Source organism: Macrotis lagotis, chromosome 4, assembly GCF_037893015.1.
Source record: "Macrotis lagotis isolate mMagLag1 chromosome 4, bilby.v1.9.chrom.fasta, whole genome shotgun sequence".
NCBI lineage: Eukaryota > Metazoa > Chordata > Mammalia > Peramelemorphia > Peramelidae > Macrotis > Macrotis lagotis.
Window position 1 is genome coordinate 176,943,037 of NC_133661.1, and position 13,718 is coordinate 176,956,754.

General features: G+C 34.7%; 1 pseudogene; it reads right to left on the minus strand.

The window, feature by feature from the left end:
- Nucleotides 1–330: 330 nt before the first annotated feature.
- Nucleotides 331–682, minus strand: LOC141520091 (large ribosomal subunit protein eL34-like; annotated as a pseudogene).
- Nucleotides 683–13,718: the final 13,036 nt, after the last annotated feature.

Here is a 13,718-nt window from a genome sequence, read left to right on the forward strand (position 1 = left end):
AAAACTGACTGAAGAAAAAATAATATTAAAAGTAAGTTGACCAGCTAGAAAATAAATTTGACCAACTAGAAAATGGAAGAAAATCTTCTAAAAGTAAAATTAACCAATTGGAAAAGAAAATTAAAAAAAAGCTAAATGAAGAAATTAAAACCCTAAAAACACAAATTTTCCATAGTAATATTCCATCAACAAAACCAAAAGCCTGAAAAAAAAAGAAAATGTAAAGTACCTCTTAGGAAAAACAAATGACCTGGAAAATAGATTCAGGAGCTTGGGAAATATCTTTTTTCCCACATTTTAATTTTCTTTATTATTCAAAAACCATCCTTTTTATTTACTCTTTTGACTCTATGCTTGTGCCTTCAACATCTTCGCAACAATTTTCTGCTCCTCAACCAGGAAAACATGCTTGATCCTGTCACGGACACATTTAGCACACATGGAGCCACCATGATCCCTGACATGCTTTTTTTGTCTTTGATAGCCTCATAAGAATTTTAGGTTTTACTGCTCGAACTCCTCGAAGTCTTCCTGGGCACACACCACAGGCAGATTTTGGTGCTTTTCCAACTTTCTTGGTGTAAAGGTAAACAATCCTGTTACCTGGAGTTCATGACAGTTGAGTTGTGTTGGAAGCTGTATTGTAGGACAACCTACACCGATATGTCAGGTGCTGAACCATTTTTAATTTCTTGTCAGGTTCACTGCCGGAAGCTTGGGAAATATCTTATAGGAAATTATCATGGAAAACTGCCCTAAGAAGGAGTGAATCAAACAACACATCTAGAAATAATAACTTCATCCAAGGCAATGACAACAATGAGACATTGTACCCAGATTTATGAAATGCAGTCAAAGGAATTATTAGGAGACATTAAATATCTCTAAATGCTCAAATGAATAAATTAGAAAAAGAGATCCATGAATTGTGCATGCAACTAAAAATGCAGGAAAAAGAACAAACAAAAATCAACCATATAAACACCAAAATAGAAATTCTGAAATATCAAAGGAGAAATTAATAAAATTGAAAACTATTGAACTAATAACACTAATAATGATTTTATGAAAAATACAATAAAACAGATAAACCTTTGATTAATCTAATTATAAAAGAAATAAGAAAACTAAATTACCAGTATCAAAAATGAAAAAGATAAAATCACTACCAATGAAGAAGAAATTAAAGAATAATTCAAAGCTATTTTGCTCAAAAATATGCCAACAAATTTGACAATTTAAGTGAAATAGATGAATATTCACAAAAATATAAATTGCCTAGACTGACAGAAGAGGAAATAAAATAATAATCCCATTTCAGAAAAAAAATTGATTAAACCATCAATATACTACCTAAGGAAAATATCTTCAGAGTCATGTGGATTTGCAAGTGAATTCTACCCAACATTTAAAGAATAATTAACTCTAATTCTATATAAAGTATTTGAAAAGACAGATGTAGAAGGAGTGCTGCCAAATTCCTTTTATGACATCAATAGAATACCTAAACAAGGAAGAGATAAAAGAGACAAAGAAAATTATAGAACAATCTCCTTAATAAATATTGATGCAATAATTTTAAATAAATTTGAGCAAAGAGATTACAGCAAGTTATCACTAGGATAACACATTATGATCAGGTAGTATTTATACCAGGTATACAGAGATGGTTCACTTTTAGGAAAGCAATTAGCATAATTGACTATATCAATAAAAATGAACAAATCATAAGATTATTTCAATAGATGTTGAAAACGCCTTTGACTTCCTATTAAAAACACTATAAAGAAGTAGAATTAAATGAAGTTTTTCTTAAAAAATGATGGATATTATTTATCTAAAACCATCAGCAAACATATGTAATAGAGACAAGATGCTTTCCCAATGAGATCAGGGTTAAAACAAGAATGCCTTTCATTATCACCAGTACTACATAATATTGTATTAGAAATGTTAGCTTCAGCAATAAGAAAAGAAAAAGAAATTGAAGCAATTGTAATAGGTAATAAGGAAAAAAACCTCATTCTTTGTAAATGATACGTTATACTTAAACCCTAGAAAATCAACCAAAAAAACTAATTGAAACAATTAGCAACTTTACTAAAATTGCTTGATATAAAATAAACCCACAAACATCTTCAGCATTTCCATATATTACCAACAAAGCTCAGCAGCAAGAGACATTCATGTAAAGAAACTGTAGACAACAGGAATTACTTGGGAATCTACCTTCTAAGATAAATCCAGAAACCATATGAGCACAAATACAAAATTAGCAGATTGACTAAAAGGAAAATGATCAATGTTGGAGAGGATGTGGGAAAACTGGGACACTAATGCATTGTTGGTGGAGTTGTGAACTTATCCAAGCATTCTTTTTTTAAATATATTTTGTTTTCCAATTATATACAATAATAGTTTCTAACTATCATTTTTGTAATGTTTTGAATTTTATAATTTTCCCCCCACCCTTCCTTCCTCATACCCCCCCAGAAGGCAGTCTGATAATCTTTACATTGTTTCCATGCTATACATTGATGAAAATTGAATATGTTGAGAGAAAAATCATATCCTTGAGGTAAAAAATTAAATATTAGAGATAGCAAAATTATGTAGTATATAACACAACTTTTGTTTTAAAAGAAATTTAAAGTAATAGTCTTTGGTCTTTGTTTAAACTTCACAGTTCTTTCTCTGGATACAGATAGTAGTCTCCATTGCAGATACCCTAAAATTGTCCCTGATTATTGCACTGATGGAATGAGTAAGTCCTTTAAAGATGATCACCACTCCCATGTTGCTTTTAGGGTGTACAATGTTCTTCAGGTTCTGCTCATCTTGTTCAGCATCTGTTGAAGCAAGTCTTTCCAGGCTTCTTTGAAATCACATCCTTCCTGGTTTCTAATAGAACAATAGTGTTCCTAGCGTTCCATAACATACCTATACTACAGTTTGTTCAGCCATTCCCCAATTGATGGACATTCACTCAATTTCCAATTTTTTGCCATCACAAACAGAGCTATCATGATTATTTTTGTACAAGTGATATTTTTACCCTTTTTCATGATCTCTTCAGGGTATAGATCCAGTAGAGGTATTGCTGGATCAAAGGGTATGCACATTTTTATTGCCCTTTGAGTGTAATTCCAAACTGCTCTTCAGAAATGTTGTGAGCCAACCATTCTTGAGAGCAATTTGACACTATGCTCAAAGGATGGTAAAACTGTGCATACCTTTTGTTTCCCCTTTTGTCCGCATCCCAAAGAGATCATGAAAAAGGGGAAAGGACACCCCTGTGCAAAAAAATCTACAGTGGCTCTCTTTGTATTGACAAAAAACTGGAGTTGAGATAATGTAATAAATTTTAATGAACCCAATCAATACACTTTGATGATTTTCTGTAATTCCTTTAGCAGTGTGTGAAAGAGGTGTCAAAACAGAAGATACTTGGAATGATCCAAAGTTGGGCCTTGGCTAGACATGGGTAGCAATAGCAAAAAGAAATGATGGATTCTTAGATTGGTGTGAGGAGTTCCTCCTCAATTGGGGAAAGGCTGAACAAGCTATGGTATATATTTATATGATGAAGCATTATTGTTCTATAAGAAATCATGAGGGGGCAGAATTTCAGAAAAGCCTGGGAAGGCTTGTAGGAACTGATGCTAAGTGAAGTGAGAAGAACCAGGAAAACATTGTACACATGAACAGCAACACTATGAGATGATCAATTATGATCAAGACAACTTCTCTTAGCAGTTTAGTGATCAAGGACAATCTTGAGAGACCTGTTAAGGAAAATGCCATCCACATCAAGAGGAAAAAAAGGATGGATTCTGAATGCAGAGAAAAACTTAGTATGCTTCCTTTTAAAAACATTTTTATTCTTATTTTTTCTTACTATATTAATATATTAGTTCATTAAATTTGAAAGATACAAGATTAAACAATAAAAATCAATTGCATTTTTATTTACAAGTATTGAAGACTATGAATATATAATGAAAAAATAAACATCATTTATAATGAAACCATCAAATATTTGGGATTTACTTAGGAAAACAGAAGAATTATACATAGTTATAAGAACTCTAAAATCATAATAAGGGAAGCCCTAAACAGAAGAGAATTATTATTTATGAAAGAGTTATGATTAATATAATAAATGTGAAAATACTTTCAAAACTTATTTGTATATTTAAAGCAATATGAAAGGATTTCCTTTTTATCTGTTTTTAAAATTTTTTTCTATTTAGTTATTTTCTATTGTTATTGTTGTGAGAGTAATCATAAGCCCCTCCCCCCCAAAAGGAAGAGAAACCTCAAGAATAGTGAGAGAGAAAACATATACTGCAGCCTGTGTTCGGAATCCAGTGGCTCTTTCTCTGGGTTGAGTTGCCTTCTTTATCATAAGTCCACCAAAGATGTTTCAATATTTTCCCCACAGTTGCTATCACTAGCTATATTTCCCTCCACCCTGTTATTTTCCACTCTCACTTTTTCTATTCTCTCTCTCTCTCTCTCTCTCTCTCTCTCTCTCTCTCTCTCTCTCTCTCTCTCTCCTTTTAGCCTGTGCCTGCTCAGAAGTGTGTCATATCTGAGTACCATTTCCCATGATTTTCCTCTCTTCTATCACCTATTCCCCTCCTTCCCTTCGTCTGTTACCCTTTATCCCATACCTTTCTTCTCATTTTTTTCTAGAATAAGATAGATTTCTATACCCTATGAAGTTTGTATGTTATTTCCTCTCTGAGCCATTTCTGGTGAGAATGAAGGTTCACTCATTTCCCTTCGCCTTCCCTATTCTACTCCATTGTAAAAGCTTCCTCTTGACTCTTATATGAATTATTTTAACCTCTTTTTCTTCTCCTTACTATTCCTCCCAGGATTTTTCTTTATCACCCATTGACTCCATCTTTTTACTATATTATACCATAATATTTGGCTCCTTCCTGTCCCTTGTCCATATATATATGTATATACTCATTCTAACTGCTTTTATGAATAAGAAAGTTCATAAGAGTTAGCAGTATCTTCTTCCCATGCAGAAATACAAACAGTTCAACATCTTTAAGTTCCTCATAGTTAGTTCTTCTCATCCATCCCCTTTATGGTTCACCTGAGTCCTGTACTTGGAGATCAAACTTTCTCTTCAGTTCTGGTTGTTTCAATAGAAAAGTTTGAAAGTACCCCATTTCATTGAAAGTCCATCTTTTCCCTAAAAAAGGATGTTCAGTTTTGCTTGATTCTTGATTCTTGGTTGTAAACCAAGATATTTTGCCTTCCAGAATATCATATTCTAAGCTCTATGAGCCCTCAGTGTAGATGCTGCCAGATCCTCTATAATCTTGACTATAGAGCCATAGTAGTTGAATTGCTTGTTTCTGGCAGCTTTTAGTATTTTCTCTTTGACTTGGGAGTTCTGGAGTTTGGCTTTAATATTCTTGGAAGTTTTTCTTTTGGGATCTCTTTCAGGAGGTGATTGGTGAATTCCCTCAATTTCTATTTTACCTTCTGCTTCTAAGATTTCAGGGCAATTTTGCTGATTTATTCCATGAAAAATGAAGTCTAGGCTCTTTTCCTGGTTGGGACTTTCAGGTAGTCCAATAATTTTTAAATTATTTCCTCCTGAATCTGTTTTTGAGGTCAGCTGTTTTTCCATTGAGATATTTCACATTTTCTTCTAATTTTTGTTTTTTTTGTGATTCAGTTTTATTTCTTCCTGGGTTCTTGCAAAGTCATCTGCTTCCTTTAGTTCCATTCTGCATTTGAAGGAGTTATTTTCTTCAGAGGGCTTTTTTAATCTCCTTTTCCAGTTGGCCAATTCTGTTTTTTAAGGCATTCTTCTCATTTGCCTTTTGTGTTGCTTTTTTCCATTTGGCCTAAACTTGTTTTAATATATTATTTTCTTCAGTATTTTTTTGTATTTCTTTCACCAAGTTGCTGACTTGGTATTCATGATTTCTCTGCATCACTCTCATTTCTCCTCCCTATTTTTCCTCTACCTCCCTTAATTGCTTTTCAAAGTCTTTATTGAGCTCATCCATAGTCTGAGCCCCTTTTCTATTTCTCTTGGAGGTTTGGGGTGCAGAAGTTTCAATTTTGTTATCATCTGAGTATGTATTGTGGTCCTCCATGGGACCAAATCATTTTCTATGGTCAGAGTCTTCTTTTTCTGTTGTTCCACAGCCTATGACTGATTTACTGCACTTCCAAGGTTTTGGGGGTTGTGGGGGGCAAGCCACAGTGATCTTAATTCCTCTAAGGTCTTATAAGAGGCTTCGGGCCCTCCTGTTTGCCTCTGAGCTGTGAGGATGGTCCTTGCTCAGCTATGGTAGTGTGAAGACCAAGCTGCAACCTGGATCTGAGTGTTGGCATACAGCTACCTCCTACCCCAGGGAGAGCAGAGAGATTTCTGCAGTCTCCCCCAACCCCCTTACTGTCTATGTGCTGAGAGCTCTGATGTGCTGTGTGGTGCTGCCAACTCCCACCGCAGGTTCTTACCATAAGGCTGCCCTGAGGCTGAAGAGGCACTCACTCTGGTATGACAGAGTTCTCTCACCAGCCCTTCCGGTTGTTCTTGATGATTAAACCACTCCATTTTCCACAAACCCAGGTGTCTAGCCAGGCTGTGCTGTACTGCAGCTGAGGCTGTCCTGCAGCTGTGCTGTGGCTTTTTTCCAACCCCCGGTCCCAGTGGAACAGACCTGTCCTGGAGATCTTCTAAGCTGTCCTGGATTTGATGGCTTTTGGAGTTCTGGAGTGAATGAGTTTCCAGGAACACAAAAGCCTAGACTTTCATACCAACATCTTGGCTCCACCCCTCTATCTCCAAAAGCATTTCTTTACAGACAAAATCTTAATGAAATTTATATGGTAAAACAAGAATATTGACACTCACTGAAGAGAAAAACAAATGAATTTCACTGGCTACATTCTCTTCCCTTCTCTTGATCTCTTGGTGAATAAGTTCAACTCCTCACTCTAACCTAAGAGTCCACCATCTCCTTATACTATTGCTACTCATGCCTAGCCAAGACTTAATATCAATCTGGGATAATTCTAAATATCTTCTGCTTTGACTCCTCTTCACACATTGCTGAAGGAATTACAGAAAATCTTCAAAGTGTGTTGATTGGATTCATTAAAATTTGTTACATTATCTCAATTGGGTCCAAGGTCTGGTCTATGAAATATTTAATGATACCACAGTAGAGTAGGGAAATTCCAGGCTCAGACCCCCACAAGACTTTAAATTTAGAGATGGAGAGGAACTGTCAGAAAAATTGTAAGCAAAACACTGAAATGAAACTCGTTTTTATTAATGTTTTATATGAGTTTTTTTTTCCTTTGGGGAGGGGTGTCTTTTAGCAATGTGCAAAATGGATTGCTTTTTATCTGGCCATAGCTAGTCAGTTAAAGTCATGCCTTACAATAAGGCAAGATTTCCTTAATTGATTAACTATCTCACTTAACCACAAAGCTTTCCCAAATCTTTCTATTCCTCTAAAATCTCTCATGATATCCTTACCTACTTCCCACCCACTCAATCAACAATCTTGCTTCATATTCCATTTGTTCATCCTCCATTTGAAGAAATTAAAGCTAGACTGGAAGTGTTCCCTATTCTCCCTTCCGTCTTGTTTCAGTCAGATCTCTTTCCCTGATCTCCTTCACCTTGATATTTCATCATCTATTATTTCCACTCTCATTAATTTTCAGTTTCTAACTCCTGGCTTCCTCTACTGCTTATACATTGTTTCCACAGTTTTTAACATCCCTTCTTCTGTCAGCTCTTGCATGCTATTGTCTCTCTCCTTTCATGGATAATCTTGAGAAACCTATAATTTATCTTTACCTCCTGCTCTCTCATTTTTTTCTAAACTGTATGAAGTCTAACTTTCAATTTCTTCAAATTAAATGGCTATCTCCAAATTATCTCTTAAATGCCAGATCTATTGGATGTTCTGTCTGTATTCTTCTTGATATCCCTGTTTGATCCTAGTAGTCCCTTCTCTATTTTATGATTACTCTTCTCTCTTGCTTATTTTACCTACCTATAGCTCAGATTTTGTTGGCTCCTCATCCAAGTTATGATACCTTATAATGCTCAGAATTCTGTCCTTGTCTCTCTTCTCCCTTTAATCTATTTAGCTTGGCTAACTTCAATTATCATGGGTCCAATTTTCTCTATGAATATGTTTCTCTTTTTCTGTCCCCCCTCCTGACCTCCAGTTTTAGTATCTCCAGTTGCCTATTGGACATCTTGAATTTGATGATCCCTGGGCATCTTAAGCTCAAAATGCCCCAAACCGAGCTCATCTTCACCACCAACCCCAACTCTACCTTTTTTTCCCCAACTTTCCTATTACTGTTGAGGGTACCAAGATCCTCCCAGGCACCCACAAAAGCATATATTCTTCACTTCTCACTCTCACTCCTTATTTCCAATCAGTTGTAAAGTCCTCTCATTTCTACCTTTGTAACATGTCTTCTATACTCCTTGGCTCGGATGCCACAGGAGGATACAAACCCTCACCCCCTCGCTGTTCTAATGCAATAGCTTACTGATTGGTCATCTTGTTTTGTCTCTTCCCTACTCTAGTCCACCCTCAGCTATCATATTGATCTTCCTAAAGCATATCTGACAATGTCACTAACCTAAAATTCAGTAAAATCTAGAGGTCCATGTATGACCTTCAGGATCAAATATAAAACCTCTTTTTTGACTTTTAAAGCCCTTCACAACCTGATCTTTCCAATCTTCATTATTCTTAGATATAATTTTTTTTGTTTTTTTTTTTAAGGTTTTTGCAAGGCAATGGGGTTAAGTGGCTTGCCCAAGGCCACATGGCTAGGTAATTATTAAGTGTCTGAGACTGGATTTAAACCCAGGTACTCCTGACTCCAGGGCAGGTGCTTTATCCGCTGCGCCACCTAGCCTCCCCTTCTTAGACATAATATTAAAAATGAAAATGCGTCCTGAGAGTTAATTCTCCTCCATGCTCTGTATGATTCAATGACACTGACCTCCTTACTAACTCCTAGCTTGTGACACTACAATACTTCAGACTCCAAGTCCATGATTTTTAGTTGATTGTCTCCCACGTCTGGAATATTGTTCCTCTTCTCATCTATCTCTTGGATTTCATAGCTTCCTTCAGATCTCAATTTTAAAAAAGTTTTTTTCCAGTATACTCTTCAAAGCTAATTCCTTTCCTTTTACAATACCTTTATAATAGATATAGATAATATAGATATCTACATATTATAGCTATGTATTATACACATACAATTGTTTGCATGTTGTCTTGTCCATTAGAATGAGCTTTTTGAGGGAAGAAATTGTCTTTATTTGTATCCCATACTTAGTATATATGCCTTGAACACAGTTGGCATTTAATAAAGTTTCGTTGGTTTGACTTGATAAAGGGGATTTTGTATTACCAGACATCAAAGCATATGACAAAGTGGTTGCCATCCATACAAACTATAAATGACTGGACAAAAAATAAGGAAATAGGGTAGAACAGTATAATGGGATATGCCAGACATTCAACCAAATGTATATGAGTTTTGTTAAATGACAAACTTTTAGAATATTAAAAATTTGGATTCATTACCTCATAAATATAAATCAAAAATATTTATTGCTCTGGTAGAAAAAGGATTTGGAATCTTAGTAACATGTATGCCATGAATACTAACTGGGCAAGAAATTTAAGTGCAGCTGGGTGGCACAATGGTTAAGAGTGACAGGCCTAGGGCCAGCTGGGTGGTGCAGTGGATAGAGCATTGTCCAGGAGTTAAGAGGACCCAAGTTCAAATTTGACTGCAGACAATAATTACCTAGCTGTGTGACCTTGGACAAATCACTTAATTTCATTGCCTTGAAAAAAGCAAAAACAAAGAAACAAACAAAAAACCCCCCAAAGAATATCAAGGTTTAGAGTCAGGAAGACTCATATTTCTGAGTTCAAATTTGGTCTCAAAAATTACTTATTAGTTATGTGACTTTGGACAAGTCACTTAACTCTTGTTTGCCTCAGTTTCCTCATCTATAAAGTAAGTTGGAGAAGGAAATGGTAAACCACTCCAATATTTTGCCAAGAAAACCCTAAATGGGTTTTCATACAAGACAACTGGACAAAGAAATTTCAATCTAATTAAACAACCAAATTCATGCACTCAAAAAGAGATAAAAGAAAGGAGAATAACATTTAAACTCTCAATTTGGAGAAGGCTAAATTTTTTTCTACAAAGAAAAACAATTGAGGACATGATAAATTACATTAATTTTAAACTTATACACAAAAAAGTAAAAGACTATTTTTATCAATATGGCAGATAAAGTTTGCTGCCTAAAACATATAATTGTCAAAACCCATAGTGATAAATTTCAATTAACAATGATAAACAGAGGAAGTGATAAAACAGAGGAAGTATAAACAGAGGAAGTGAACAATTTTCAAAAGAAGAAACACAAATTGTTAATAGTAACTTGAAAATTCTCACTTACTAATAATTAAAGAGAAAAACAAACTTTAGAGGTATCATTTCATACTTGTCAAAATTGTAAATTTAATTTAAAAATCACTATTGGTAAAGTTTTAGAGACATTTGTACACTCATTCTTCATTGTATGTGAAATCTTTCTGGGTAGCAATCATCAAATAAACAATAAAAATCACAAAAATAATACTACCTTTTTTTGACCAATATTTTCCTATTATTGGGAAAGGATCCAATAGCAACAAAAAAGTTACTGATTTTCTAGATTAGCATAATGACATGTGTAATTGAAAACATACAAATACAATCTAAAATTCCAGCCCTAATCATGGAGTTATGGCTAAAAAATTATGCCATATGAATGTAACAGAATACTATTAATGCTATTAAAATATAGCAGAATAAAGAATACAATTAACTATGGAAAACTTTTCTATGAAATAATATACAGCAAAAGTAGAAAAATCACATGTATTTGTAGATGACAACTGATAATGTTTTCAAAAGTTTATAATTCACTTTATTTTGTCTTATTTGAGCCTTACAACAAAGACAACAAGAGCAATAATTCAATTATCATTAGTTTTATTTTATGGATGAGAATACCTAGGCATGAGCAGCTAAGTGGTGCAGTGTTTGTAGTGCCAGGCCAGAAATCAGGATGACTCTTTGTGAATTTAAATCTGGTCTCAGACACTTACGATCACTTCACCTGTATACCTACAATTTGGGTCTATCAATTCATTGTTATCTTTCTTTTATACCTTTAGTAGTCCCAAAAGACTTGGTATAGTTTTAAGCTTATAATATCAAACTGTAATAAGAATTTTAGAATACCCTATATTTATTTGCTGCCTCTATAATTTGTTCCTTAGTCTCCATTTAGATCTTTATCTTTTGCTTATTTTTTTATCATGTTTATTACATAGTGGACTGTAAACAATGTGTCTGTCTTTTATCATTTGTTTATTTTTTTGTGTCTGACATATGATCCATTTTTGTAAAGGTATGATAGAGGATACATATGTGTATCCACACCCAGAATTTAATGCCACAGTGAGAAGATGCCTTAAGTCTTTGAAAATTAATGGGTTTTATAGACTTCTGTTCAAGTTTTAGATTTCCTACCATTTTGTTTATCTCTATAAGTGTTATCCAGCTCTGAAATTAGAATTTATAAACTCTAAAATGACTTTTTTGTAATTTCATTAGTTTTTCCTTTATATATTTAGATTTTATGCCATCAAATGCCTGCATATTTAACGATCACATTTTCATTATTTATGGTATTTTTATATAATGATTATATTTATATAATGATTTATATAATGATTATAAAAATTATAAAAGAGACAACACGTTGAGTCTGAGATCATGATTACAGTTTCTATTTTTTGGAGTTGTGCATTGCTTTTTGATGCACAGTAAATTTTGCTCTAGTCCATCATGTCAATCTGTACACTTTCATTTTTAATGCATTTATTAGATACAGCCAAATTGCTTCATTTTATGCATTCTGTAATTTTCTTTCATTTTTATTAGTTTAATCCATTCATACTTAATATTATAATTTTTAACATATCAAATGTACTCTGGCAATTATATCTCCCTCTTGGGGTTCTAGGAGTACCTTATCTCTAATCACTTTAAGCATGCACCTGTTGTGTTTCCTACCACTGTCAGCTGCCAGTAACTACTTAACCACAATTAGCTTTGACAAAGAACTTATATTGTGAAGATAAGTAATAAAAATGCATTAATATTTCCCTCCAATAGTTCTTTTGGGGGGATGCTCTTCTACTATTTTGACCTCTAGGGAGAGTAGGCTCATTCTTTGCACAATATTTTTTCCATCAAGTTCTTGCCAGATACATTATGACTTCAGGATACCAGTCTTCATCTCAGGAACCAATAGAGAGTATCCTAAATGGCACTGACAAAGGTCATTCCATGCTCCCTGGGAAACAGATGCTGATCTGGCTTCAGAAATTCAAGAATCTTGGGATTATTGGTACCCTTGCTCTCCTGACCTGAAATTCACATAATCAGCGCCTTGAATCCCTTCACCCCAAACAGAAAAGAATGAATGTTGAAGTTTTCACCCATTTTCATGAGGCCTCATTGTATCGAATGCCCCAGGTTCTCTCCCCTCAGAGCACTGTCTCTTACCAGATGCCATAAGCAAAGGACTCAAACCAAGAGTGAGCAGCCCCTTAAGAGTAATAATCACTGAGGCTCTGCTTGCTAGCATCTTTTGAAAGCACCTAAAGTTCTGGCTACTCAGACAATGATCATTGTCTCCTAACCATGAGACTAACAGACTGGAATTAGTTTCACAATTTCTACACACACACACACACACACACACACACACACACACACACACACACACACACACACAACCTGCTTTTTTTAAAGAAAGCTTTTTTTTATTTTGAGTTTTACAATTTTTCCCTAATCATGCTTCCCTCCCCCCACTCCCCCACAGAAGGCAATTTGTTAGTCTTTACATTGTTTCCATGGTATACATTGATCTAAGTTGAATGACACACAAGTTTTTTCGAGGCACTTTCATCACATGATATACGACAGTGCCATAAGCAGAAGTTCCTCCATATGGGAAAATGCTTGCTGAGCATGGGCTGTCATCTCCACTCCCACTCCCACTCCCACTCATACCCCCCTACCCCTAGCCCCCATTTGAAAAATATGGTGTTAAGCCAAGTCAGCAGGGTTGTATTTTTGAACAAATTGTCCATGTCCTCAATCTAGAACAGTCATCTGGAATCTCAGGGAAACAAAACCATTGTCCTTTTTACTCACTTTTCCCAGTGCTTTACAGAAAAGTCTCCAAACAGTCAATGTGGCTTAGAATAGTCCCTGCAAGCAAAAACTGCCTTTGTCTTCCAAAGCACATTTATGAACATTCAACAAAGAATGTTTCCCAAAGTTTACTAGAGGTTATTGCTTGATTATTACTCAACAAGTGTGTGACTTGGCTCTTTCAAGGTTCTTCTCTAACTCAAAAGCAATAAAGAAAAAACCAAAAAAAAACTTGATCCCTCCAGAGAATCCCAGACCATGTGTTACTCTCCTTGAAAGGGCTCTAGGACATGGAGTTTACTAAAACTCTTATGTTAAAAACCAGTTATATCTCTTAGGGCAAATGACCATTCAGCATCATTTTGGCATACGTTTTTAAGTGTTAC